General features: G+C 46.4%; 1 protein-coding gene across 1 annotated transcript in view; it reads right to left on the reverse strand.

The window, feature by feature from the left end:
- Window positions 1-27,195, reverse strand: part of LOC138513015 (membrane-spanning 4-domains subfamily A member 5-like) — a 281,174-nt gene that overhangs the window by 196,121 nt on the left and 57,858 nt on the right. The window lies entirely within an intron of this gene.

Here is a 27,195-nt window from a genome sequence, read left to right on the forward strand (position 1 = left end):
TCCCTTTCTCGTGTTGCCACTAAGTGCTGAGTTCTGACCAAATGTGGCCCTCAGTGCCCAGTTCTACACTAGTCTTCCCCCAGTGCTACTTTCTTCCCTAAATTACACCCAAGTGTCTATGTTTAGATTGGTTTCGCCTCCAGTGTGGAATTCTGTCCCAGTAAACCAGTCATTGTCCAGTGCTGCTCCAATTTGCCCATCAGTGCTGAGCTGAGTTCTGCCCCATTTGCACTCAGTGTTGAATTATGCCTCAATCTGCCCTTAAGTCCCCAGTTCATCCAAAATATTCATAGCTCAGTTAGACTCTAATGTGCCCTTTGGTGCCCATTTCTGTCTCGCTATACCTTTGTAGCCTGTGGCCCAGAAGGGCCTGGTGAGATAGGGCTACATGCTCTCTCCCTCAAGGAAATCTAGAAATAAAGACACAGACACAATAGTTTTAAGTAATATACTTTATTTTTTTACTGTCTTTTAGTACGTGTTAGTTACCTGGACTAATCCATCCAGCCCACCACCAAGAATGGGTTGGGCAGGGGAGCATTCTAGAAGGTGAAGGAAACAGTTAGAAAAGTAAAAACACGTTAGAAGAGAGTGGAGAAAAGGATAAACAATGGATGAAGAAACGAAGAAGAGTGGACAGAAACCGTAAAAACGACTCCCTGGAGGGGCCGCAGCCTCGAGCTGCCCCTCAGGGCCTGAGATCCTTTATCAGCTCCGCCGCATGTGTTGGGTGACCTGGCCTTGGAATCATGGGCCTAAGCTGTACGCCCGGAGTAGCCCGGCACACACAGGGCTGTGCAGGGCCCAATCGTGAAAAATACATCCCGCTCTTGTTTGTGGGTGGCCAGGGGTGTAGGGTAGATGAAGACGCCACCCCGTCCGAGTCACGTGGGACAGGAAGCCCAGAGTAGTGTGGCAGTGTCAGCTGTTGGCCCATCCCAGGCCCAGTCAGACAGACCCTTTATATAAAGTGCTCCCAGCCCACAGATGGCACGGCCTGGGAAGCTAAATGAGAGGCGGAGGAAGTGAATCAAAGCCCTGGGATGTCAGAAGCCCTAGGAGGAGTCAAGGACTGTCATAGTGCCATGGGCTTGGTGGTGACAATAGCAGTGTCCCCATGGCAATGCGGATGCCATCTGAAGCCAAGATGGTGCAGCAGGTGTGTGGTGGTGATGTATATGGCCACCTAGCCTACGGGCCCACTCAGAAGATTGAAGAATGGCCGCGGGCTGTGTCAGTGATGTTGGGCAGCCTAGAGCAACAAACAGGCTGTGGGTACAGTGGTGATGATGGGGGGCGTCCAGAGACCTTTGAAGTGCATGGCCCATGCATGGTGCATTAGGGTGGCCTCAGAGACTCCATCTGGGTCACCTAGAAGAGGGAACTTTGGGGACCATGCCCCAAATGACATCCAGGGCAGAAGCCCACCTCACCCATCTTCCATACCATCATAGGGAATCCACCATGAGGAACTCTCCCACAAAGATGCTGGAAAGGGGTGGCTGACTGTAGCAGCCACCCCTATGTCATATAATGTATTATATGTTTTATGTGTTTGTATGTTATATATCTATTTATTTATATAGGTAGATGCATGTTTTTAGTTGTATGAATGTGTAGAGTATAGAGTAGATTAGTGTTAAGGATGGGAATGCTATGTAGGGGTATGGTGGGGAGATGTTATGTAGGTTTAGTTTAAGTCTAGGGATTATAGGGTGAGTACTCTGGCATGAGGTGAGGCTGCCTAGGGTTTGGGACCATACATGAAGGCCATCTTCTGGCTTTGAGCATCAGGGGTTAGGCATGGGTTTGCATTATCATTCCCACCCTATCTGTCGCCCTGTGGCCCCTCAAGGGAAGGGTGGGTTGCTGGGGCTGATGCCAATCATAAGGAACTCACGCCAGGGAGAATTTAGAACAGAATAATAAGTAAGAAGATAGAACATTTTAATGTAAGGGCTAAGTGTTTTTTTTTTATTATCAGTAAACAGGGGTCCCCATTTGGGATCCTTAAAGATTGACCGTGTCCTAAGAATGTATAAAGTAAGAACTCAGGGCCTAGCCCATCTCCTGTTAACATCGATATTATTTTGCTGGTGCAGCTTTCTTCCCTATCCAGCTGGCTTGGGTGTGGGTGTGGTGTTTCAAGGGTGTACACCTCCCTGTCACTAGTCGAGTGAGGGAGGTGTACACCCTTGCTCAGAGCAGGGCCAGAACACAGAGACTACACACTTCTCTAGTGCTGAGTCAAGACCCAATTTACACCTCACGGATTAATTCTACCCTAATTTCGTCCTCAGTGCCAAGTCCTGCCCACGTGCTCCCCAGTTCCCTCATCTGCCTCTTTTTGCACATGAGTGCCTACATCAGCTCCTCAGTGTCAGGTGTTGCCCTAAATTGCCCCTCAGTGTCAAATTATGTCCTAATTTGCCCCTCAGTGTTAGTATCTGTCCCAATTTTCAATTCAGTGACACGTTCTGCCCCAATGTTCCCCTCATTATTCAATTCTGTCCCAATTTGCCCTCTCAGTACTCTGATCCATCCAGATAAGCATCCGATTATGTTGTATTGTCCCCCTGGGTATTCATTTCTGATACATCGTTTTCCCCAGTATCCCCACCTCTGAACAATTTCCCTATGAATGCCCTAGTGTTATATACCTCACAGTGCCTCAACGTTGCCCCATTACTGTGCTCTGGGCTAGCTGTGTGAAACAGGAATCGGGGAAACATTTTCCAATCCCCTCTGACCCACTGCTCCCACCTCGCCATAGAAAGCTCTTCTGCACATGGTGGGACTTCAAACCTGATGACCTGGTGGCTTCCTATGAATGCGGGTTTCTAAGCACTACCTAGTGACGTCAAGAAAACAAACTCTGTAGGCCGCCCTGTTGTATGGTACCCCATCTCATATAGTGGACTGCAGGGGAAATATGTCGTATTCCGCTGTCAGGTTTACTGAGACATGAACACTCTACATAACAATGTGGTAACCTGTGCCTAATGGTGGAAAGTGAAATACTGTCCCAATACCAATTATGCATGTGCTGCCGCTGCTTTTAATTTGCTGTGGCTGGACTGATATACTTTGCTCACAGCAACTTCAATCCAATCTGTCTGACGTACATGGACTGAAGTCCCCAATAAGAATGTATGTGGTCTGTGTACTCTGGCTTATCCTTAAAGGTTGTGGGAAGGCAATTAGGCATCTTCATGAAGTGATAGGACCTTTGTACTCCCTGTCATACATAACTGTTTTTTGACCATCACGAATTTCAAGGATAGAAAGCTGTCCATAAGAATATGAGGACACTTTTAGTTGTATTTTCATTCTATGTACCAAGAATCTGGGGTAGAGAGAACCGCAGAGCAAACTAATTTGGACATCAGGATTCTGAGACATGGTACAATGATGTATCTTGTTTTCGAAGGTTGTACTGTAAGAGCGATTATGTACTTTAAAGTCTCCTTCCGCAAATCACAAAACTCGAAATTGGCTTCAGGTGAAGCAATGGATTCCGAAAAGACACCAATCTGACCAGTTTCTGGCAGCTAGAAGTGATGTGGCTCAGTGAAAATACAAATAATGTTGATTAGAATAAGACAAAACAGTTGACGTAAAACCACTGTATAATTTCAAAAACAAAAGAACTGATGAACTATGGTACCTGGACAACTTGACTTTTAACAGTGCCAGGTGGCGAAGGGAGGACAACAGATCATGTTTAGGATATGGACGCCCTGCAAAAAGTATCCACTTGTTTCAACATAGTTGTCTGCCAATGTAGGTCCTTTGGTAAAAATAATCAATCAGTCAAAGTTTATTTTAAGTAAAATCCATAATTCATTCAATCTATCAAAACTATTTAATCAATACAGAAAGTCAACAATAGATGTTGCAACTATATACATAGATAATAAAGTACAGGATATTCAACAATAACATTCTGTGTTTCTGGTCTTTTTGTCAAACCTAAAATGATAAAGACAAAATCAGAAAAACTGTGCTCGACTTATATTGTGAATCTGGCCTGCAATCAAGTCTGACCATTTCACTATTTCCCTCCTCAGAGATATTAGATTGATCGAGCAGTCCAAACATTAGGTCAGTGTGAAATTGATTGTCTGTTCGTCTATGATGGTAAGTGAACAAGAACAAATCGAAATTTAAAAAATGTATCCAATTACAACATAGGTTTATACTTCTTCCTTATCTTCAATGAACTTCCTACTCCTGTCAAATAACCGGAACTCTAGGATTTGGTTCCCTCTATATTTTTTTATATAATATTTGCTGCGTTTCACTTTTCCTCATTCAAAATATGCATGCTTCAATCTAGTGGTTTTAACCACCATTTATGTTTTCATAGTGGTAAAAAGAACAGGAATTAGGAACGTTGCTTCCAGAAATTTCATACATATGGTTTAGACACGCTGTCGCATGTGTGGCTTTCCTGAAATAACCTCTTTTATTCGATTTTCAAATACACCTATTGTTCTTAGGTTGTATAATTCAGTGAACAAACTTTAGTTAAGGTGAATTAGGTCAAAGAAAGAAAGTCCTTGAAGTGCAAAGAAGAAAGATGATTTTAGGCGGGCTTGGTGCATTAAACAGTCACCAAAACGTTACTTCAACTAAAGATTTTTCACTGAATCTCAAGGGTTTTGTTACGTTGACCGGATTCACCTTAACTTTTTTCTTAGCTTAAGTCTTTACATTCAATTTAAAGGGTTTTATTCTGCTATATTTCACATCACCTGCAGTACTAACATTTTTATTTTTTGTAACTTAGTTGATGTCATATGCAAAGTTATTGGTTTGTTTCTAGGTTATGCATCGTGGGGTTCTCCCAATTGTGGGCCATGGGATATGCTCTACAGCAAAGGTCAGGAGATACTTTGCCTGGGGCATGACCTTTGACCAGGCGCAGTGCCCTGCTTTGCCACCCGAAGTGGCAAATGAGGAGTAAATGGGACAACGCAGAGAAAGAGCATGTCATTGATTACTAATGGGGGTACTGGGATGAGGAAGAGGGACACTGGTGTAATTTAATCAACAACTAATGGGTTACTAGGATGAGGAAGAGGGAGGTAGGGGTACTGTAATGGATCATAAATAGGGTACATCAGATGAGGGAGTGAGGTGTGGGGGTAATGCAATGGATTACTAATGGGGTACTGGCAAAAGGTAGAGGGAGTTGAGGTGATGGATTACTAATGATATTCTGGGATGTGGAAAAGAGGGAGGTGGGGGTAAAGTGATGGATTCTTAATAGCATGCAAGGATGTTGAAGAGGAAGTCTGTACTAATGTAATGAATGACTAAGGGCATACCAGGTGAAGAAGAGGGGTGTGTGGGTAATGTAATTAATTAATAATGTGGTAGTAGAATGAGGAAGGGGGAGGTGGGGGTAATGTAATGGACTACTAATGGTACCAAGATGAGGAAGAATGAGGGCATAACAATGTAATGGGTTACTTAAGAAGTAACGGGACAAATAACATGGAGTCAGGGCTAATATAATGGATTACTAAGGCGTTACTGGGATGAGGAAGAAGGAGGCACGATTAATGCAATGGATTTCTGATAGTGCACCGGGAAGAGGAAGAGGGATGCAGAAGGTGATTTAATGGATTACCAATGGGATACAGCAATGGGAAAGAGGACAGTGAGGGGGCACTATATTGTATAACCAATGGGATACTGGGATGAAGAAGACTGAGGCAGCGGTAATGTAATCGGTTATTAAAGGATGACCAGGATGAGGGACAGAGACGTAGGGGTAATATAATGGATAACTATGGCATATCAGGATGAGGACGAGGGATGCAGGATTAATGCAATGGATTACTAAAAGTGCACAGGAAGAGGAAGACAGATGCAGAGGGTGATTTAATGGACTACTAATGGGATACAGCAATGGGGAAGAGGGCAGTGAGGGGGTACTATATTGTATAACTAATGGGATACTGGGATGAAGAATATTGAGACAGCAGTAATGTAATCGGTTACTAAAGGAGTACTAGGATGAGGGACAGGGACGTGGGTGTAATATAATCGATTACTAAGGAGTACCGGGATGATGAAGATGCAGGCAGGGGTAATCTTATGGATTACTAATTATGTACCTGGAAGAAGAAGAGGGGTGCTGGGAGGAATTTAATGGATTGCTAATGAGCTACAAGGTCAAGGAAGAGGGGGGCAGTGCTAATGTAAATGGTTACTAATGTAGTGCCGGCACAAGGAAAGAGGAGGTTGGGGTAATGTAATGGATTCCTAATGGGACACTGGCATGAGAAAGAGAGCAGCAGGGGAAATATAATGGATTAGTACTGGGGCAGTGGGTCAAGGAAGAGGGAGGTGTAGGGATAATATAATGGATTGCTAGGGGGACACAGCAACAGGGAAGAAGGTGCTGAGGGGTAATATATTGGATAACTAATGGGTACCGGGATGAGGAAGATGGAAGTGAGATAATGCAATGGGTTACTAATGGGAAATATAGATGAGGAAGAGGGAGGGGATAATATAATGGATTACTTATGAGATACTGGGATGAGAAAGAGGGCCGCAATGTTTAATATGTTGGATAAGAAAAGGGGTATCAGGACAAGGAATAGGGATTTTGAGGTCATGTGATGGGTTATTAATGGGGTTTATTAATGGGGTACATTGATGAGGAAGAGGAAGGGGGTAATATAATGGATTAATAATGGGATACGGAGAAAAGGAAGAAGGTGGAGAGGTGTAATGAATTGGATAACTATTGGGGTATCAGGATGATAAAGAAAAGAGGGAGGCAGAGGTAATGTAATGTCACTAATGATGTAGGGGGATGAGAAAGAGGAAAGGGCTAATGTAATCGATTACTAATGGGGCACTAAAACGAAGAAGAGGGCAATGGGGGTAATGTATTGGATTGCTAAAGGGGTACTGAAATGAGGAAGAAGGAGGCTCTGGGTATTGTAATAGATTACTAATTGGCTACCGGGACGAGGAAAAAGGAGGGAGGGGTAATGTACTGGATTACTAATAGGGTTACAGGATGAGGAAGAGGGAGGGTGCTAATGCAATGGATTCCCAACAGGGCACCAGGAGGATGAAGAGGCAGGCAGTGGTAATGTAATGGATTAATGATGGGGACAAGGAAGAGTGACGGGGTAAGGTAACAGGTTACTAATAGGCTATTGAAATGTGGAAGAAGAGTTGTGGGGGTATTGAAATGGATTACTAATGTGATACCAGGATAAGAAAGAGGGCAGGTGGTAATGTATTGGATTACTAATGGGATAGTGGGACAAGGCAGAGGGAGTCGGAGGTAAAGAAATTGATCACTTATCAGGAACCGGGAGAAGGAAGAGGGTGGTGAGGGCAATGTAATGGATTACAAATGGGGTACCAGGATGAGGAAGAGGAAGACAGGGGTAATGTAATGGATCGCTAATGGGTGCTGAAACAAGGAAGATGGTAGTAATGTTTACTAATGATGATTACTAATGGTGTAATGAAAAGAGGAAGAGGGAGGCGTGGGCAATGAAATGGATTACTAATGGGGTACCGGGCAAGGAAAATGGGGGGGTGGTCATGTAATGATTAACTAACAAGGTACTGGGATTGAAGAAGAGGGCAGCAGGGGTAATGTAACTGATTCTTAATGGCATACTGCAACGAGGAGGAGTGCAGTGAGGTGTAACGTGATGAATAACTAATGGAGTACCAGGATGATGAAGAGGGAGGTGAATGTAATGTAATGGGTTATTAATGGAGTGGATGAGGAAGAAGGTGGTGAGGTGTAATGTATTGGAGCAGTATTAAGGTACAGGGATAAGGATGAGGGTGGCAGGGGTAATGTATTGGATTCTTAATGGCATACTGGGAGGAGGAAGAGTGCAGTGAGTGGTAATGCGTTGGATAGCTAATTGGGTACCAGGACGAGGAAGAAGGTAGTGAGGTGTAATGTATTAGATGGCTATTGGAATATTGGGTGAGGATGAGAGAGGCAGTGGTAATGTATTGGGTTACTATTGGGGTACAGTGATGAGGAAGAGGGAAGGGGTAATATAATTGATTACTAATGGGGTACCAGGATGTTGAAGAGGGCAGTGGGGGATAATGTTATGGATTGCTAATTGGGTACTGAAATGATGAAGTGGTAAGCGGAGAGCATTGAAATTGATCACTAATGGACTACTAGGATGAGGAAAAAGGAGGCAGGGGTAATGTAATTGATTACTAATTGGATACCGGTGTGAGCATGAGGGCAGCAGCAGTAATGTTTGGACAGTTCCTTGGCCACCGGGATGAGGAAGAGGGAGGGAGCTAATGCAATAGATTACTAATGGGGCACCAGGACAATGAATGGGGAGACAGTGATTATGCAATGTTTTACTAACGGGGCAGAGGGCTGGGGAAGAGGGAAGGGGTACATTAATAGATTACTGATGGAGTACTGAAACAGAGGAAGAGAGAGGATAGAGGTATTGTAATGGATTACTAATGGGTTACCAGGATAAGGAAGAGAGCAGGGGGTTAGTGTATTATTTAATAATGGGGTACTGAGACAATGTAGGGGTAGTCGGGGTAATGTAATTGGTCACTTATCAGGTACCGGGCCAAGGAAGAGGGTGGTTGGGGCAATGTAATGGTTACAAATGGGGTACCAGGGTGAGCAAGAGGGAGACAAGGGTAATTTAACAGACTACTAATGGGTGCTGAAACAGGGAAGATTGTGGTGTGGGTAATGTTTACTAAAGATGATTATTAATGGTGTAATGGAACGAGAAAGAGGGAGGCATGGGTAATGCAATGGATTAAAAGGAAAGGGGTGAAGGCTAATGTAATGATTTACTGAAAAGGTACCAGGATGAAGAAGAGGGTGGAAGCAGTAATGTAATGGATTCTTAATGGCATAGTGGAATGAGGAAGAGTGCATTGAGGTGTAATGTGTTGGATAACTAATGGGGTGCCAGGATGAGGAAGAGGGAGGTGACTGGAATGTAATTGGTTATTAATGGGGCACAGGATGAGGAACAGGGTGGGTGTAATGTAATGCATTACTAATGGGATACCGGGACAAAGAAGAAGGTGGTGACGTGTAATGTATTGGATGGTTATTGCGGTACTGGGTTGTGTAAGAGGGAGCCAGAGGTAATGTAATCGGTTTCTCATGTAGTATGGGGATGAGGAAGAGGAAAGGGGTAGTGTCATTGATTACTAATGGAGTACCAGGGTGGTGGGTGACATGTAATGGATTGCTAATTGGGTACTGAAAGGAGGACTAGGAAGTCTGGGGCTATTGTAATGGATTACTGTTGAGGTACCAGAATGAGGAACAAGGAGAAAGGGGTTTATGTAGTGGATTTCTTTTGTGGTACCAGGATGAGGAAGAAGGAGGGAGGCAGGGAGGGAGGGCTATTGTATTGGATTACTGATGAGATTCCGGGATGTGAAAGAAGGAAGTGGTAAGCAATGTAGTAGATTACTAATGGGTCACCAGGAAGAGGGAGACACTGTTAATATAATGGATTACTAACTGGGTACTGGGAGGGGGCAAATGGTGGACGGTAATGTAATGGATCACCCATGGGCTACTGAGTTATGGAAGAGGAAGGAGGGGATGATCTAATGCATTACTAATTGGGTTCCGAGACAAGGAAAATGGCTTACTCATGATGTAATAGAAAGAGGAAGGGGTATTGAAATGGATGAATAATAGGGAACTGGTTGACAGGCACAGTATAAAGAGAGATGCCACAGATAACAGATGTATAGTTCTAACAAAACTTTATTAATGATCCGGATGGTGTAATGCCTAACTTGCCCTATACTATAGTGGGATTTTCCCTGCCTAAAGAAATTAAGAAAACTTGTGTCTGCAAGTCCAAGATAAAAGTCTGTCTGTGTCAAAACCAGTGCTTGCCCTCACAGCAATCACTAAACATGGTGTGAGAATCTTCCTAGCAAAAATATGTGTTCAAAGTAAAAGCTAAGCTGTTCACAGCTTGAGTACTCCTTGGCTTCCCTTCCCCAAGACTTCAACATAGCAATCATGCTCGTTTCATCGGCTCAGAGTTCAAAAGTACACACAGGGTATGTTTGACCCACCTTCTGGTTTGCTTCACCAATGTTTTCATAGTTTGTTACAGCTTGTTCTTCACTCTGGGTTTCCTGGTCTAGGTCCAGTTGACAGACTGCATGGTCCATCCATCACATGTCGCTCAACCATAAGTCTCTCCAAAGCTGTTGGGCCCCTCAAAGGCTCTTCTGCCTTGGCCTTTCACTTTCCACACTTGGATTCCTTGTAATGCTTTTTATATCAATTCCTGGCTTGTCATATACTTGTGACTCTTCCTCCTGTTTGCAGCTACCATATTCAGACAGCCTTTTTTATTTTGGCAGTTATGAACCTCAAACAACATTTCACTCCTCACATACCTTTAGTTCGGCACACACTGCAGTGTTGTGGCAGCGTGCTGTTCGGTATGTCTATTTGCCTTTAAATGTTCATTCACCATTCAACACATTGTAATTTACTCAATCAGCAGGTTTCTTTCAGTTTGGTATTCAATATACTTAGCACTTGCTTGTGCTCCTGGACCGTTACTTATTTGAGGTCCCTTTTGAGTGCACTGGATTCCCCAGTGTCCTCTGACACTTATCCGTTCTTCGCAGCTCCTCTCGGCGGCTTCAAATGCCCCTGATTGTCTTCTCTGTGCCTGGGGAACATATTGCTAGTTTGCCAGGCACGCCTCCTTGGTCACACACGCCAGCTTCTCTGCTCTGCTCTACATGCAATCTGCATCCCCTCTGTTCCCGGCGGCATTCGCAGCTCCAGCTGCACCCGGGCTTGTGCACAGACAGCATTGCTCATTCCTCTGCTGTACGGCAGTTCCTGCTGTCTGCCTTCCAGCATGAAGGCTCCCGGACCTGCAAAGTCCCTCTCGCAGGTCTCCTGAGATCGTTGCCGGCATCTTGACTTCCTAGTCATGGCCCAATATGGTGGATTCTCTCCTCTCTCCCTTTGCATGGATTTGGGCTTCACCTTTTATACTCTTTTCCATTATTAACAGGCTTCAGATGAATTGGGTTAGACTGAATTGCCTGACTCTGAATAGCCTGTTAGTGTGACATGCCCAATCTTCAGTACTGGATACCTCCAGGTCCCTCTTCTTTGTCCCAGTATTAGAGTTGTGTTTGCAATAGGAAGTGTGCACTACTCTTCGCTGCGTCTTCCCCGTCTCAGTACTTGGCGGGAAACTGCAGGGAAACATGGGATAGGCTTGACAATATCCCACGAAGAGTGAGGGAGGGTAGGGTAGATCAGTGTTATGAAAGGGTTGATATAATGTCTTGCCTTCAGATACTCTCTCCCCAATCCCCAAGGACCCTCCATTCAGGTGATCCTCCCTCGTTTGTCAACCCCCAGGGTCAGGATGCAAAAAACAATAGCCCTTCACTGGCCACCTGAGCAGAAGATCCCTGGGGAGTTGTTGTGAGAGTTCCTTCATGTTCCGCACAGTACTGGGACGAAGGAAAGGGAAGTGGGGGTTATGCAATGTACTATTAATGTGGTACTGGGATGAGGAAGAGGGTGGCATGTGTAATGTATTGAATTACTAATGGGGTACCTGGACAAGGATTAGGGATTTGGGGGTAATGTCATTGATTACAATGTGCCAGGAGGAGCAAGAGGGTGGTGGGGGCCTATGTAATGGATAACTAATGGGGTACCAGTCCAAGGAAGTAATATAATGGACTAAAATGGTGGACCATGATGAGGAAGATGGATGCAGTAGTAATGTAATGGATTATTAATACCCAGAGTGGATGTCTCAGCCAATCAGGTTGCTCAGAATGTGGGTTGAACCTCACAGGATAATTCCAAATTTCCAAGCAACCTCGGAGCTGCCAGAGTACGCACCACCATTTTCTTTCCTCACTCTGCCATCCCTACATCTCTCATTTTCCACCCCATCACCCCTATCCCCCTACCACATACCTGTGAAGGTTTCGGCACTCGCAGCACTGCAACACTACTCCTCTAAAGTCTGATGGCTGCCATAGAAATGGAAGAGGGGCTCCACTTCCATTTCCATTGAGGCCATACTAGATTAGTATTTCTTTGAAAGGACAAGTGGCCTGTTTTTTCAAAGAAATAAGTCCTATTGGCATCTCGGGACATAAACTTGGGGTTTTCATAGCCATAATGACCAGTTACCAGGGTCGTACAAGCTGGTAAAGATCAGGTCGTATCATCCTGGGTTGTGGGTCATTACCACCGGATAAGGTCCGGATGACTCGTCTTTATGGCCAAAATAATGGGTTGCTAACAAAAGAAAAATGTAATGGATTACTAATGGCATAATGAAAAGAGGAAGTGGGAGGCAGCCGTAATGTAATGATTATTAATGGAGTACCGCAATGAGGAAAAGTGAGGTGGGGCAATGTAATGCATGGGTGGACTGGGCTGGGGGGCAGAAGGGCAGATGCCCCTTCGGTGGGCCGTCCGCTTCGCAATGAACTGCTCTGCTGCTAGCAATGATTTGCAGCTTTCTAATTAAAGGGATGGGATAGTGCCATTAAATATGTTATTGGCTCAAAGGATGGGCCATCATCAGAAATATATTTAAAAAAAATTCATTAAGAAAGTTGCTATGTAAACTTTTGAGCAGACAAGGCTCAAAGTCACAGATTTAAAGCACTAGGAGGCACCCATTTTGTGAAATGGATTAGCCTCCTGTGCTTGTGTTAATTTCTGCCCTAATTGTTCTCCGGCAATAATGAAGCAAAAGCCAGCCAGCTGTAATACACAAAACCTACCAGCATGTGGCTTTTGCTTCATTATTGCTGGAGAACAGAGATTAACATAACCTGCTGCTGGTAAGTGCTTTAAATTTATTTTTTAAAAGCACTGGAAAATAAATGCTGTGGTTTTCTTTCTAACTTAGAAAGAAAACCGCAGTATTTATAACGTTGTATTTATGTTTGCTGTGGCTTCAGCTTTGAGTCTCCTGGGCTCACCCGACCTGGATCGAATTCTTGTAAGCATGTGGCCAGGCTATCCTAATGTAATGAGCCTGGCAGCTTCTCCAAGGGGTGGCCTCTGGACCCTGATCTGGAGAGAAGAACTTTCAAAATACTTTATTGTATTTCTATTCAAACCATGCATGACTCCTGACTATATTTGGTGCACAGCCCCTCAATAGTGTACCCTTCAGTTCCCAGCTTTCGTTTTATTGTATGTTTTAGTAAGTTATTGAACAGGAAAGTTTGACCCCCCCCCATCAATCACTCTGTAGAGTGACAAAAAAGAAAACACACCAATCCATATATTGTTTGAAGAGAAGGCTAGTGAAAGTGAAGATGCTTATCTGAAAAAGATCCTGAACTTTCTAAGCGACTCTTGAATTTAAAGTGATAACCAAGTGACTGTACTCAGGGCTGTCGGAGGGTTTAATGAGGACTGAGGAAAAACATTTGGTGGGGCCACTTTGCTGTTTTTTGCACTGCTCCAGCGGAACCATGAATAGGAGATGTGAACATTGTCCCTTTGACTTGGATGGCAATGATATTTTGATGAGGCTCTCTGGATGCGGCTGGGCTAATTTAACATCTTGTTATTGGTCCACTGCAGTTACCATCCAAAAGGTTTGCATGGTACATTTGGAGACTGATTGCAGTGAAAGTTTTGCAAAGATCATGTCATGGTTGCCCCGCATATGATATCTTCTGCCGGTATGTAGGGTCCTGAATCCTGAGCCGATCTTGTACACTCTAGTCAGATGAAATCTGTGCACATTGCTGATAATCTGAGCTGCAGTATGACATTTCTATCGCAATACCCCTTTAAATAAGGAGAAGCCTTCCTTATTCATGGGTGTTTTGTCTTTCTTTAATGTGGTCAATTTACAAAGATACAAATGGAGAGTAGTGTTTGTCTATGAAGGCTAGGCAGACTGGATGCCACAGACACAGTGCTTCTTAGAGTCAATTGACTTTATATTTCTGAGGCCTATCATTTTGTGCAAAATACTTCACATTTTGATGTCTCTATCACTTGGAGTTTCCCATATCCAGGTATATAGTCGGAATTATTTTATATATTTATGTATTATTGACTGCAATGTAAATGCCCCAAATGTTGATGCTGCTCGCAATGTAAATGACCCATTGTGCCTAATGCTCATGCTGCCTGCAAGGTAAATGCCCCAAATGTTGATGCTGCCTGCAAGGTAAATGCCCCAAATGTTGATGCTGCCCGCAATGTAAATGCCCCCATTGTGCCTAATGTTGATGCTGCCTGCAAGGTAAATGCCCACATTGTGCCCAATATGGTTACTGGCTGCATTGCATATGCGCCTCTCCATAAAACTCCTGCTGTGCCAGGTGTCATAGATATACCAACCACCCCTGACCATCAATGCTCACCAACCATCACAAGTATGCCCCATCCCATCTCTAATCCCAACGTTGACCTCCCTGTAGATGCAACCATCCCCATAACCCCCAAGAAAAATTGTGCTAGTCCACACCTCAGATGTGCCTTGGTCAATGCCCGCTCCATCAATGCCCACGCTCTCGACATCAACGACCTCATCATTACTCATGACCTCGACATCCTATTCATTACTGAATCATGGTTATATGAAGCCTCGGGTCCTACGCTATCACTAGCGCTACCACCCGGATACTCCATTATCAGACAAGACCGACTGACAAAGGGTGGAGGAGTAGCCCTAATAGCAAAAGAGTCACTATCTATCAGAAAGACCAATAAGGTCATAGACAATAACAGTGACTACCTCCACGCTAAAATCAACATCTCTCACAACTGCACCGTCTCAGTGCACCTGGTCTACTGACCACCTGGACCAGTAGGTGACTTCCAAGCAGCACTTACTCACCTATTATCTGACAACCTAAAGAAATCTTCAAAGGCCATACTACTAGGAGAACTCAACCTAGGCCTTAACAACAATAATGACCCGGCAGCCAAAGCACTCACTATCACACTTGATACCTTAGGATTCAGCAACACTGTTACCGGTCCCACTCACAAGCAGGGTTGGTCCCTTGACTGGATCGCCCAACACAACTGCCCTCTCATAAGCACTGCCAACGCACCAACTCCCTGGTCTGGCCACCACATTATCCACTTTGGCATCCCTACTGCCAGGAACAAACGTATCCCAGCACCACCCATGCCATGTACCCTCGCCAGAAGCTCCAGGCAACTCACCAAAGAAAGTCTCTTACCTTATCTAACAGGACCCACCTTCAGAACCCCGTTCTCAACAGATCCAGAAATATTGGCACTCACCTGCAACAAAGCCATCAAGGCAGCAGTTGAAGGCATCGCACCACTAAAAATGCGAAAAGCCAAACCCACAGGACACACCAATGATTGGTTCACCAGCAACCTCTTGGCACTGCGAACCAAGAAACGTGCAGCCCTAACACTCTGGCAATCCACCCAAACCGATAAAGCAAAACTTGACTTCAAAAATATTGCCAAAGAATACAAGCAAGCCATCATTAGAGCAAAATACACCTTCTTTGAAACCAGAATCCAAGAAGCACAATCCCTTTCCAAAGAGTTATTCTCCATTTTTAGGGACCTAGATACCCACACACCCGCACCACAGAGCTTTAACAAAGACAAAACTTGGTGCAACGAAATCCAAGCAGCCATGCTGAACATAATAAACACACTCCACACCAAAATTGAATCATCCAGACAAACATTGAAGACAACACCCCACGACCCCCCGACTTCTGCACCACCACCACCACCCAGGGACCCCTGCGCTCCTTTCTCCTTCAACAAAATTTAAGAAAAGGACATGATTATCATCATGAAATCCATTAAGCCATCCAAGTGCAAAGGTGACACATGCCCAGTTAATATCATCAAAGAATGCGCCAGTCCACTCGCACCATTCCTCACAGCCTTTATGAACGCCTCATTTGCCACGGGCAAAATCCCCTCCTGCCTCAAAGAGGCTTGGGTACGCCCACTCATAAAAAAACCTACTCTGGACACATCATCTCCCAATAACTACATGCCCATCTCCACGGTGCCCTTTTTGCTTAAAATACTAGACAAAGTAGCATACCACCAGGTCAAAAAATTAATTGAAGACAACAAACTCCTAGGGATGCGCCAATCAGGCTTTCGCCCAGGACATGGGATGGAAATTGCACTACTGGACCTAAAAAACCAGATGAATGAGGCTAGAGACGCCGGTAAACCGGCTCTCCTCCTCCTCCTAGATTTCACAGCAGCATTCGAACTTGTTGATCACAAGGTCTTATGCCACCACCTAACCACCACAGCCAAATCCTCACCAGACACCACCACATGGATATCATCCTTCCTGCAAGGTAGATACCATGCAAGTCTTTTCTGACTCTGCACCGGCCTCACCTACCATCATTCTGTGTGGTGTACCACAAGGGGCCTGCATCTCGCCCACCCTCTACAATATTTTTACACGCCCCCTCTTCCTCATTCTAGACACACTGGGTATCTTGTATACTAATTATGCCGACAATACCCAGATCCTCCTTACCCTAACAGGAGATTATGACACTGACACCAGGAACCTAAATGACATTTACAACACAATCCAAGCTTGGATGGCAGTAAATGGTCTATGCCTGAACTCTGACAAAACAGAGCTACTCCTTGTCGGTGAGGCAATGAGACACTCAAGAACCTCGACCCCAAGTTCAGCCATTTCATCATTGACAATATCAGAATCCCATTTGCCAGTGCAGTAAAAACTCTGGGAGTCTACCTTGACTCTAAACTATCGATGACCAGACATGTCAATGCCATCGCTTCCACGGCGGCCTACCACGCTAAACTTATGACAGCAGCCAGACCATTCCTATCTAAAGAAAACTCCATTACCATTGCATAAGCCATTACAGGCTCAAGATTGGACTATTGCAATGTCCTCTTCTTAGGAACCTCCACAGAAAACTTGGCTAAACTACAGGTCATTCAAAATAATGCCCTACGTGCAGTCCTAGGCATCCCAAAAAGACAGCACATCACAGCTGCAAGGAAAGAAACCCACTGGCTTCCTATCAAAGAGAGGGCCATCTTCAAAGCCCTTGCACTGACACACAAATGTATTCACCAAACCGCTCCCACCTACCTCTCTGAAAGAGTCCACCCCATCTCCACAACCAGGCCTACTAGAACGCCCTATGCAAACATGCTTTCAGTGCCCAAATTTATGAGAGCTGGAGCTGGTGGCACCAGCTTCCCATACCTAGCAGCCACAGAATGGAACGCCCTGCCACCTACACTTAGAGGTGAAAGCTCACACCTAGCCTTCAGAAAAGCTTCCAAAACTCTACTTTTTACCTAACCATGCCACACACCAGCCACCCTAATACACACCTGCCTAAATGCCTAAATGCATAATGTAATGTACTGCTTCACCTAAATGCTGCCAAGGTGAGCATCACCCTCGCTCTTTCTCTACCCCTTGGGCCGCCTGCCGCTGTTGCTGGCTTCAAACCTAATAGAGTCCATTCCGGGGGCATGCCTCCTTCTGATCCAAACACTTGTACCATCGCTCGTCTAATGTCTTCCCAGAATGGAGCTATTTTCGGGCAACCCCACCAAATATGTTCTGCCGTGCCCTCCTGACCGCATCCCCTCCAGTAAGTTCCCGATGACCCTGGGTAAATTCTACAAAGACGGGCTGGGGTATAGTGCCACCCGTACAATATCTTGTATCAGGCTTCCCGGGTTTGTGAGGCTCTCGCCAGTTTAGGGATCTTCCTCCATAATCTTTCCCACTCCGTCTTCTCTATTTCCCTGCCCAAGATGCTTTCCCACCTCCCCATGTACGTCCATTGCGGCCTCTGGGTAGCTTCGTCTAGGATCTTATAAAGTTGCGAAATGAGGCCCTTCGAACCATCATTGGTCATCAAGAATTTCTCAAAAGGGGTCGGCGGTCTAGTGGCCGCTTCCTTGTTCGTTGGGTGCAGGAGCCAATGCCGCAGTTGGGAGTATCTCAGCCTCTCACCCTCCCCCAATGCGAAGTCCCTTTTACATTCTACGTAAGTGCTGATCTCACCTCCTATGAACATGTCTGGGATCCACCGGCAGCCTCCCTCCCGCCAGTTCCTAAATGCCCCTCCCTCCATCCCTGGGGTAAAGTCTTTGTTATTAAAGATGGGGGTGAATGGGGATGGATAGGTTGTGATTTCCTTACGTTGGACCAGCCTGTCCCAGTTGTCCGTGACTAACTTGGTGATGGAACTCAGGTACATATGGCCTGGCCGATGTTGTCTGGGTAGCCACAGGACCTCCCCCAATTCGTGCTGCGTACCGCTCTGTCCATTGCCACCCAGTGTTTCCCCTTCCCCTCCCGAAGCCATTCCCTGATCACCCTTAGCTGGGCCGCCTCGTAGTAGTGACGAAGTTGGGGAGTGCTAGCCCGCCGCTTCTCCTCGGGGCCGTAAGCAGCTGCCTACTGATCCTTGCTCTTTTCCCCTCCCATATAAACTCATTTGTTATCGCCTGGAGCTCCTTGAAGAAGCTGGCCGGGACCGCCTGGGGAATAGCCTGGAAGAGGTAGAGCAGCCTCCGGAGGGTGACCATTTTTATTGCCTCCAGCCTCCCCAGCCAGGAGATCCGGAGATTCGGCCACTTGAGGAGGTCCTTTTTTATTTTTTACAATAGTGGGGGGTAGTTCGCCCCATACCACCCTTTTAGGGATGGAGTAATTCTCACCCCCAGGTACGTGATACCCCCCGGGTGCCAGGCGAAAGGCGTTGATCCCCTTAGTTCTTCCCTTTCCTCCCTTGCCAACGTCAGATCCATTAATTCGGACTTATGCATATTAATACGCAGACCGGACGCTTCCCCAAAGTCCTCTAACACTAGCCTGCATTGCCTACTCGATTCTATGGGGTTTGTCAGGGCGAGCAGCATATCATCCGCGAAGGCCGCCACTTTACGCTGCCTACCCCCAAACGGTATTCCCTTTATCCTTTCCGATTCCCGAATTGCCTGCAAGAGGGGCTCTAAGTATATCGCATAGAGCAGGGATGATAAGGGACACCCCCGCTTTGTAACTCTTTGAAGTTGAAACGATCTAGATAAGGTTCCGTTTACCGCCACCCTCGCTCGAGGACCCTCGTAATTTGCCTTAACCATCTGCAGATAAGTGCCTCCCAGTCCCATTTTTTCCATAGTCTTGAAGAGGAAGGACCATTCTACCCAGTCGAACGCTTTTTCAGCGTCTAAGGATAGAAGCGCTGCCGGGGTAGTAGTGTTTTCTGCCTTTTCCACTAAGTGGGCCACCCTTCTGATATTGTCCGCTGTCTGCCTCCTCTTCACAAATCCCGCCTGGTCCTGATGGATCAGGTCCGGGAGAAGCCCCTCCAGCCTATTCGCTAAGATTTTGGTGTATATTTTCGCATCTACATTCATAAGCGTTATAGGCCTATAGGAGGATCTCTTGAGAGGGTCCCTGCCCGCCTTCAGAATCAGGGAGATCTTAGCTTCCTTCATAGATGGGAGATTTGCCCACTATCTTTAAAGGAGTTGAAGAGATAAGTCAACTGCGGCACCAGCACCCCTGCAAAGGTCTTGTAGAAGGACGCAGAGTACCCGTCGGGGCCCGGGGCCTTGCCTGCGAGTAGCTTCCGGATTACCCCCCTCACCTCCTCCTCCATTATGTCCTGCTGCAGACTAGTCTGGGCCTCCCCCTCAACTTTGCGCAAGTTAACGCTTCCCAGGAATTTCTCCTGGGCCTGGTCACTGGGGTGCTCTGATGTGTACAGGGCCTCATAAAATTGAATCATGGCCTCTCGGACTTCTTCTGTTCGAGTGACCCTATCCCCTTTATCAGAGTTGAGCGCTGTGATTGTGTTTTTCGAGGCTGCTCCCCGAATGAGGCGGGCCAGCAGGGCATCCGCCTTGTTCCCTTTAGCATAACATTTTTGTAACCCCAGAAAATCTGGTCTCCCCCGCTTTGTGAATTGCTCCAGCTTTTTCCTTTTCAGCGGGGTGTTAAGGCCCCTAACGTTATGCGTTACCCATTTGAATTATGGTCAGGCTCCTGCTCCCGCCTATTAAGTCCGTTCATCCATTCCCCTCCTCCATTTGTGTGCACCATGCCGGTTACACTGGTATGTGAACTACTTTTACTTTTGACACGCCTCTCTCGGGCAGCACCTGAGGATTCCCCCCCAAACGCCCTCTCCCCGCCCCCCTCCCTACCCCTGAGGACCTCAACAGTAGGTCTTCCCACCTCCCTCCCACCCCCTCCATACTTCCTTGTTCTTAGTGATCCCATGATGTTCGCCCATAGCTCCTTCTCTCCTCCTTGTAGTCAGAAACTGCCTTTGTGTCCACCACCCCCTTGAATTGCTCAGGCCCCTTGTCAGTTTTCCTTGCCTCTGGGTCTCTCCTCCCCTGCAGATCCTGTTCCCCCCCCATTCAGGGGGCCTTCCGCCGTGCGGGTCTCCTCCTCCTCCTCTCGCCCACCACCGACCATTCCCATGGCCTGGGTCGCACACCCCTACCCGTCTCAGGCGACCCACTCGGGCCCGCTGCACTCCGACCCTCAGACAGGTCCCGCTCCAAATCCAGTTGGAGAGTGTCTGCCCCCTCTTGCATCGTAGTTATTCGTTTCTGGGAACCGGCCCACTCAAAGACGAGCCCAAAAGGGAAGGTCCACTTGTATCCGATCCCCTTTTCTTTGAGTTTCGAGGTGAGCGGGCCCATTGTCGTCTCTTGAGCAGGGTGCTGCTGGCCAGGTCCTGGTACAACTCAATGCGTTGGTCATTAAATGTTATTGGCTCTTTTTGTCTAGCGACCCTGAGAACTGCTTCCTTTTATGCATATCTGGTGAATGCAGCTAATACGTCCCGCGGCCTGGACTTCGGATTCTTATTGAAGTAACCCACTCTGTGGACCCTGTCCAACTCGATCCGATCAGGAGAGGGCTCCCCCAACAGGTCTGCGTATATCCCTTGAACCGTCTCCTTCAGGTCCCTGTCTTGCACCGTCTCTGGCAAAAATTTCAACCTGATGTTGATCCTTCGAGACCTGTTTTCCATGTCTACCATTCTAATTTCCAGGTTCCGCGTCACCGTGTCGAGCCTCTCGATTGCTTCGCTGTTCTCCATAGCCTCCTTGCCTACCTCCTGCAGGCCTTTTTCCACTATGTCCGTTCTCTCCCCCAATTGGCACACTTCCTGCTTGATTTCCGCCATTGCCTGATTGATGTCCGACCTCATTAGCTGAAACTGTTCTTGGAAGGTTTTACCCAAGGACGCTTGGAGTGAGAGCAGCTCCCCGCGCAGGTCCTGCCGTGAAATTGATCCTGACGCCTCCGAGGCCTCAGTATGATCCTGCTCCATGCTTTCGCCTTGCGTGGCCCTGCGATCTTCAGCTGCGTCTCTGTTTGCCCACAGGGCGATAATGGGGCCAGGGGCATCTCCCTGGGAGTGTCTGCTTTTGTTCGCCTTGCCTTTGTTTTTGGACATTGTTGCGGGAGCAGGATAATTGCCCTATTTGCGCCTCCCCAAGGAGCTGTTCCAGGCCAGGCTGGGTCACAGCCCCCTGTTGCTGCAGTTCTTGGAACTTCTGTTGGGTCCAATGGAAGTGCCCTCTCCCAGTCAGCGGGGGTGCGGCCAATGGAGGTGCTTTCTCCCAGTCAGCGGGGTGCTTTGTTTTCCCGTCTTATGTGGCCAGGCTATGTGTTGCTCTGGGGGGGCAGGCGTCAGTCCCGGGCACCCCGGTGCTTCCGCTCGCGGCCGGGTTATGCAGTTTCCCTGGGGGAAGCAGGCGACAGTCTCGGGCACATCAGAGACCCGGACCCAAGACGCCACAGCCGGGGCGGGCCCCCCGAGTCCCCAACACCTCCGGAGAAGAGGGGACTCCCCTCCGGTCACCCCCTGGGGCCGAGACAACTCCGGTCCCGCCCCCCCTCCCCGCTCACCGTCCTTTGCCGTCGCTGCCTTCCCGCTGTCTGGCCCGCTCTCCTCGCCACTGGCCTCCGAACTCTGCTGCTGAAGGCCGCTTCACGGCCCCAGCGAGGGCGCTGGGGGAGGCCCCTCCCGGCCCGACCCGGCGTCAGTGCTCCCCGAGATCCCGCCTGGCAGCACCAAGATCCGTCTCACCGCAGCGCTCCAAGGGTCTCCGGATCCCCTCCTCCGCCGCGGCTCCCGAGGGGTGCAGCGGAACCTCACTTCAGCCCTTTTGCCCGCCGGCCGGCGAGGGGTTAATGCGCCCCCCCCCGACGCCGCTCAGCTCCTTTCTCTGTTTGGGGGGGAAGCGGGAGCAGGGACTCCGGTCTCGTCTCGCCTTCAACCGCCGGCCCTCCCGAGCTTGCGGGCCTCCAGTGCTTGCCGGGGCTTTCTCAGTCCCCCCTCCTGCGGTCCGCCGCTGTGCCTGCCACGGCAGCTCCAAGGCTCGGGGACGTGTAAGTCTCCAGAATTCTCCGCTCTTCAGCTCATTAGGGGTGGTGGAACCGCCTAAACGAATTGAAGGGACAGGAGCTCCGTCGACACACGTCTACCTGGTGTCGGCGGCCATCTTGGAATCCATGAAATGGATTTCTAATGTAGTGCCGGGATGAAGACATGTGAGGAAATGGTAATGTAATGGATTACTGACCTGGTAATGAGGAGGGATGCACAGGTAATGCCATTGATTACTAATGCAGTACTTGGATGAGGAAGAAGGGGGCAGGAGTAATACAATGGATTACTAATGGGCTACCGGGATGACAAATTGGGAAAGGTAGGTGAGGATTAATGTAATGAAATGCTAACAGAGAACCAGTACGTGTAAGAGGGCGATGTTGGTAATGTAATGGATAAGCAATGGGGTACTGGGATGAGGAAGAGCGAGGCTCTGGGTAAGGTAAAATATTCTCATGGACAGAAGAGCAAGAGGGAGGTGGGGTGATCAAATGACTACTACTGAGGTGCCAGGATGAATAGGTTGATATATGTAATGTAATGGATTAATAGTGGGGTACAGCAGGGAGGATAGCACAGGGCAACACATTTGTCTTGGAAGGAAAACAACGCAGAGAAACACAGATTTGAATCCTGGTCCTGTGCTTAGAGACTATAATCTCCAGTATTAAGCACATTATAAAAGTTTAATTAATGAATTGAAGGGTTGGGTAAGCGGAAGACAAAGGTGTTATGATGCAATACTAATGCAGTGCTGAGACAAGAAAGATGGAGGAGCAGGTCATATAATGGATAATCAATGGTGTAATGGAAAGAGGGAGGAGTGAACAATGCAATGGATTACAAATGCGGGAATGTGATGATGAAGAGGGTGAAGAGGGAGGCATGGTTAATGTAATGGATTACTGCTGGATTCCCGGGAAGAGGTATAGAGGGGCCCTTGTAAGGTAATGGATTACTCAACCAGGTAGTGGGTATGAGATGCAGGGAGGAGAGGGCAATGCCATGGTATTACTTACAGTGTTTTAGGATAAGGTAGAGGGAGGCGGAGGTAATAAAAATGGATTACTAATGGGGTCCTGAGATGAGGAAGAGGCCGGACATGGCAACATAAAGCATTACTAAGTGGGTAGTGGAATGCGGAAGAAGGTGGTAATGTAATGTAATACATTTCTAATGTGGTACCAGCAAGAGATAGGTGGGCTTAATGGATTACTAATGTTGTACTGGGACGGCAAAGGGAACATTTGAGGGTCATTATTTAGTAATGGGGTACTTGGTTGAGGAAGAGTAAGGCATGGATAATTTACTTAGACAAGAAAGAGTGAGTTTGGGTACTGGATCACTCATTTTTCTGTTTGGAGGAGGAACAGTGAGGCATGGTAATGGACTTCTAATGGGGTACAGGCCTGATGAATAGTGTGGCAGGCATAAAGGGCAACAAAATGAGGAAGAGGGGTAATGAGGTACTGGGATGAGGAATAGGGAAATGGGGTAATGGATTACTAATGGGGTAGGACAAGGAAGAGTGAGGTAGGGTAATAGATTAATTATATGGTACTGGGGTGAGGATGAGTGAGCAAGGTATATTTAGATACTGGAATGCAGTACTTTGAGTGCCGGGGATGATACTGGGATGAAGTAAGCAAAGGGTAATGGAGTGTGAGGATGAGGAAGAATGAGGTAGGGGTATTCTGGGAACTGGTCATGGCACTTCTCGTGGAACTGAGAGTTCCACTCAAAGGCGTGGCATATTGTATCTATCATAGAGGCAATAGTTGTATTGTACAATAGACCACATGCATTAAATTTAGGACCTGAAAAGAATTTCCAGGTACAGTACAATCTCTAATTTTCATGGGCTGCTTTACTCTTTCATAAAAAACCTTATAGATTGTGTAGCCTTTTGATGTGAAAGTGACAAAAGAGTGTGGGAGCCCCTCTACTGAGAACGAACATGGGTCAAATACCCTGTTCTATGGAATTTCTACCACTCAGGAGGGTCTACAACCAAGTTTTGGCTCACTGCACCCTTCACAGAGGAGAAGTATCAATTTGCATATCAGCCTTTGTCCCACTCACAAGGGCAGTCAAGCACCGAAACGGCCAGGCATATCTCCTCTGAACAAGAGTACCATCAGCAACCCCAGACACGTGTTACGGCATAGTTGGGCCATATCAGTGAGGTGAAGCTGAGCCTCTCAAAGACACAGTAAGCAAGGGGTTCACATCTGGATTACCCTGGGTTACTTAGGGTGAAACCCCAAGTTTTACAGAGTTACAAAGTAGTGTGGGAGCCCCTCTTCTGAGAACGAACATGGGTCAAATACCCCGTTCAATGGAACTTCTCCCACTAAGAAGGGTCTACTGCCACGTTTTAGCTCACTGCACCCTTCACAGAGGAGATGTTTGAAACACAAATATGATGCAAACTAGACTGAAGTGGTATTGAAGCAGTTCATGACACCAATTTAATATTTGATTCATTCTAAATGATTACCATTAGTTTTTTGCATGCTCTGTCATCCACTTCCATCTTTCATCTTGCCCTTTCTGTGTGGTGTAAATGATATGCATTATTTGATTTTTCATCCACTCACATTATCCCATTGCAACGAGTGCAGAGTTTGATGTGCTTCACAGTCTCATGGCCTTTGAACATGTCCTCCCCTCCTTCACTGTCCACTTCCCACGCCCCATGCAACACTTCCTCTCTTTTAATTTTAGTTTTGAGGACCAGAGCCTGAATCACAAGGTGCATTTCAAGCATACCCTGAAGATTTGGGGTTCAGGGCCTTTTTCCTTCTTGATGATGCATCTTCCTGTGGGATTTCATCGGTCAGGTTGGATGGTGAAGAGGAGACGGATTAGTTACTGTCAGGCCGCAGGACCTGCTCTTTTTGGAACAGACACGTGAGCTATAAAAGATCTGACTGAAGTGCAGTTAAATTGGAACATGCACTTTGTTTACAAGTACCATCTTAGAGCATGACAGGCTTCTCATGCTCGATATTGATGAAAACATTGGCTGTGGGACCATTAAGTGGGCAGCGCTTAATGATTACTTTCATTTTGGGAGATTCCTGTGCCATCACTACAGACACCTCATTGCGGGCACATTTTTCTGTGCTCTTGGAACTGGTAGCTGCTCTTTCTGTACACTATTTAGGATTCCCTGATGAAGACGTGGATTCAATAATTCCAACATGTCGAAACCGAGGATTGTTGTAGATGTGATCAAATGAAATATTATTATTATCCAGATCCATTCCAACTCTTTATGAAATGTTCTTGAATCCTTAATCTTTTTCATGTTGTCATTTGAAGCAGTTTTTCCACATATTATACAAACCTTTGTGTATGTATTGTTGTATGTGGATGTATGTATGAGAATGTATGTTATTGAATGATTGAATTGTTCATTGTAGATACAGTGTTTGGTTATCTGCAATGTTTTACATTTTGTTCTTCCTGCAACCCCAATGTGATTTAGAGTGGTGATGTATACATGATTTATTCATCTTTGTAAAAATAAAATGCGTATCAAGTGAAACAAATATTTTTGATACATAATATTTGAACAGAGTCCTCTGGACATTTCTTCAGTGTACAATTATATGTTAATACCCGGGTCCAGAGTGTAGGGTTTCCTGCGTCTTTCCGTACCGTACAAGAGGAGAAACTAAACTGCATGGCACGTGGATATTTTCTCTTCTCCCACAATCAATAACAGATTTACCCAACACTATGTTCGATCTCTCCTATGATTTTCCTTTATTTCCATCGCAGTTCAGCAGTTCACATAAAGCTTTATCACCAATAGTGCTTTAAGAATAAACACTCATTTTAAAGACTCATTCCTCTCAAGCAACATAGATCATGCATTAGACACATTGCAGCTATGGGGAGTTGGATTCTCCGTAGTAAGAAGACTTTGAGCCTGTAGTTACTTTTGGTACTATTTGCCAAAACTTCAGGGAACTTTCCAAAGAAAATATGCTACCAAATCTGAATCTGTTGGGAGGGTTTGTGAGGTTCTGTCCAATGAGGATGAAGTTAAAGGGTGGGTGCCAAAGGTTTAATTTCCCAAACGTTTTCTGAAAACCTACAGCAACACTTGCTAGAGGATTGGCAACAAACGAGCATGCGAAACTGCCATATGTTCCCACTCACAATATTCATTTGGTTTGGTGAAAACAGAACTCGTGACTTTTTTTTAAACATATGTGTCCAAAACAGGCATCAGTGAGTTGGATTTTCTTTGGTCAAAGGAGCAGTCTCGGACCTAGCTGATAAGAAACTAGAAATTATATTGAATAAACCCAGGCGGAAAAAGTTGCCTCTGCCACCATATTAGAGTCAGATCTTTTGATAAAAAAGCACTGCCCCCTGGGGCTGCTCCTGCCACAGCGTGAGAAGGGCATGCCCCAAAGCAGTGCAATATGCTCTTTGTCAAGAAAGGGATTTGGCAAAACAGAATTACTGTTTGAAAAATTGAAGTTGTCTCTAGTTGGGCTAAACCATAGGGGAAGCAGAGTCAAAATAAGACATTTCTCATTCATTTTCACATATGGAAATTCTGTGAAAGTAATAGCGTAAATTGATACTAAACTGGGACGAGAAGTTGGCAAGTCGCTTCACTGCGCCTACAGCATGGATTGCAGCCATGGACCAGGCACAATGTGTGCTGGGCATGGCTATGTGCTATTCACAGCTGGTACGGCAGGGAATATC

This window comes from Ambystoma mexicanum, chromosome 12, assembly GCF_040938575.1.
Source record: "Ambystoma mexicanum isolate Mex_15411 chromosome 12, UKY_AmexF1_1, whole genome shotgun sequence".
Taxonomy (NCBI): domain Eukaryota; kingdom Metazoa; phylum Chordata; class Amphibia; order Caudata; family Ambystomatidae; genus Ambystoma; species Ambystoma mexicanum.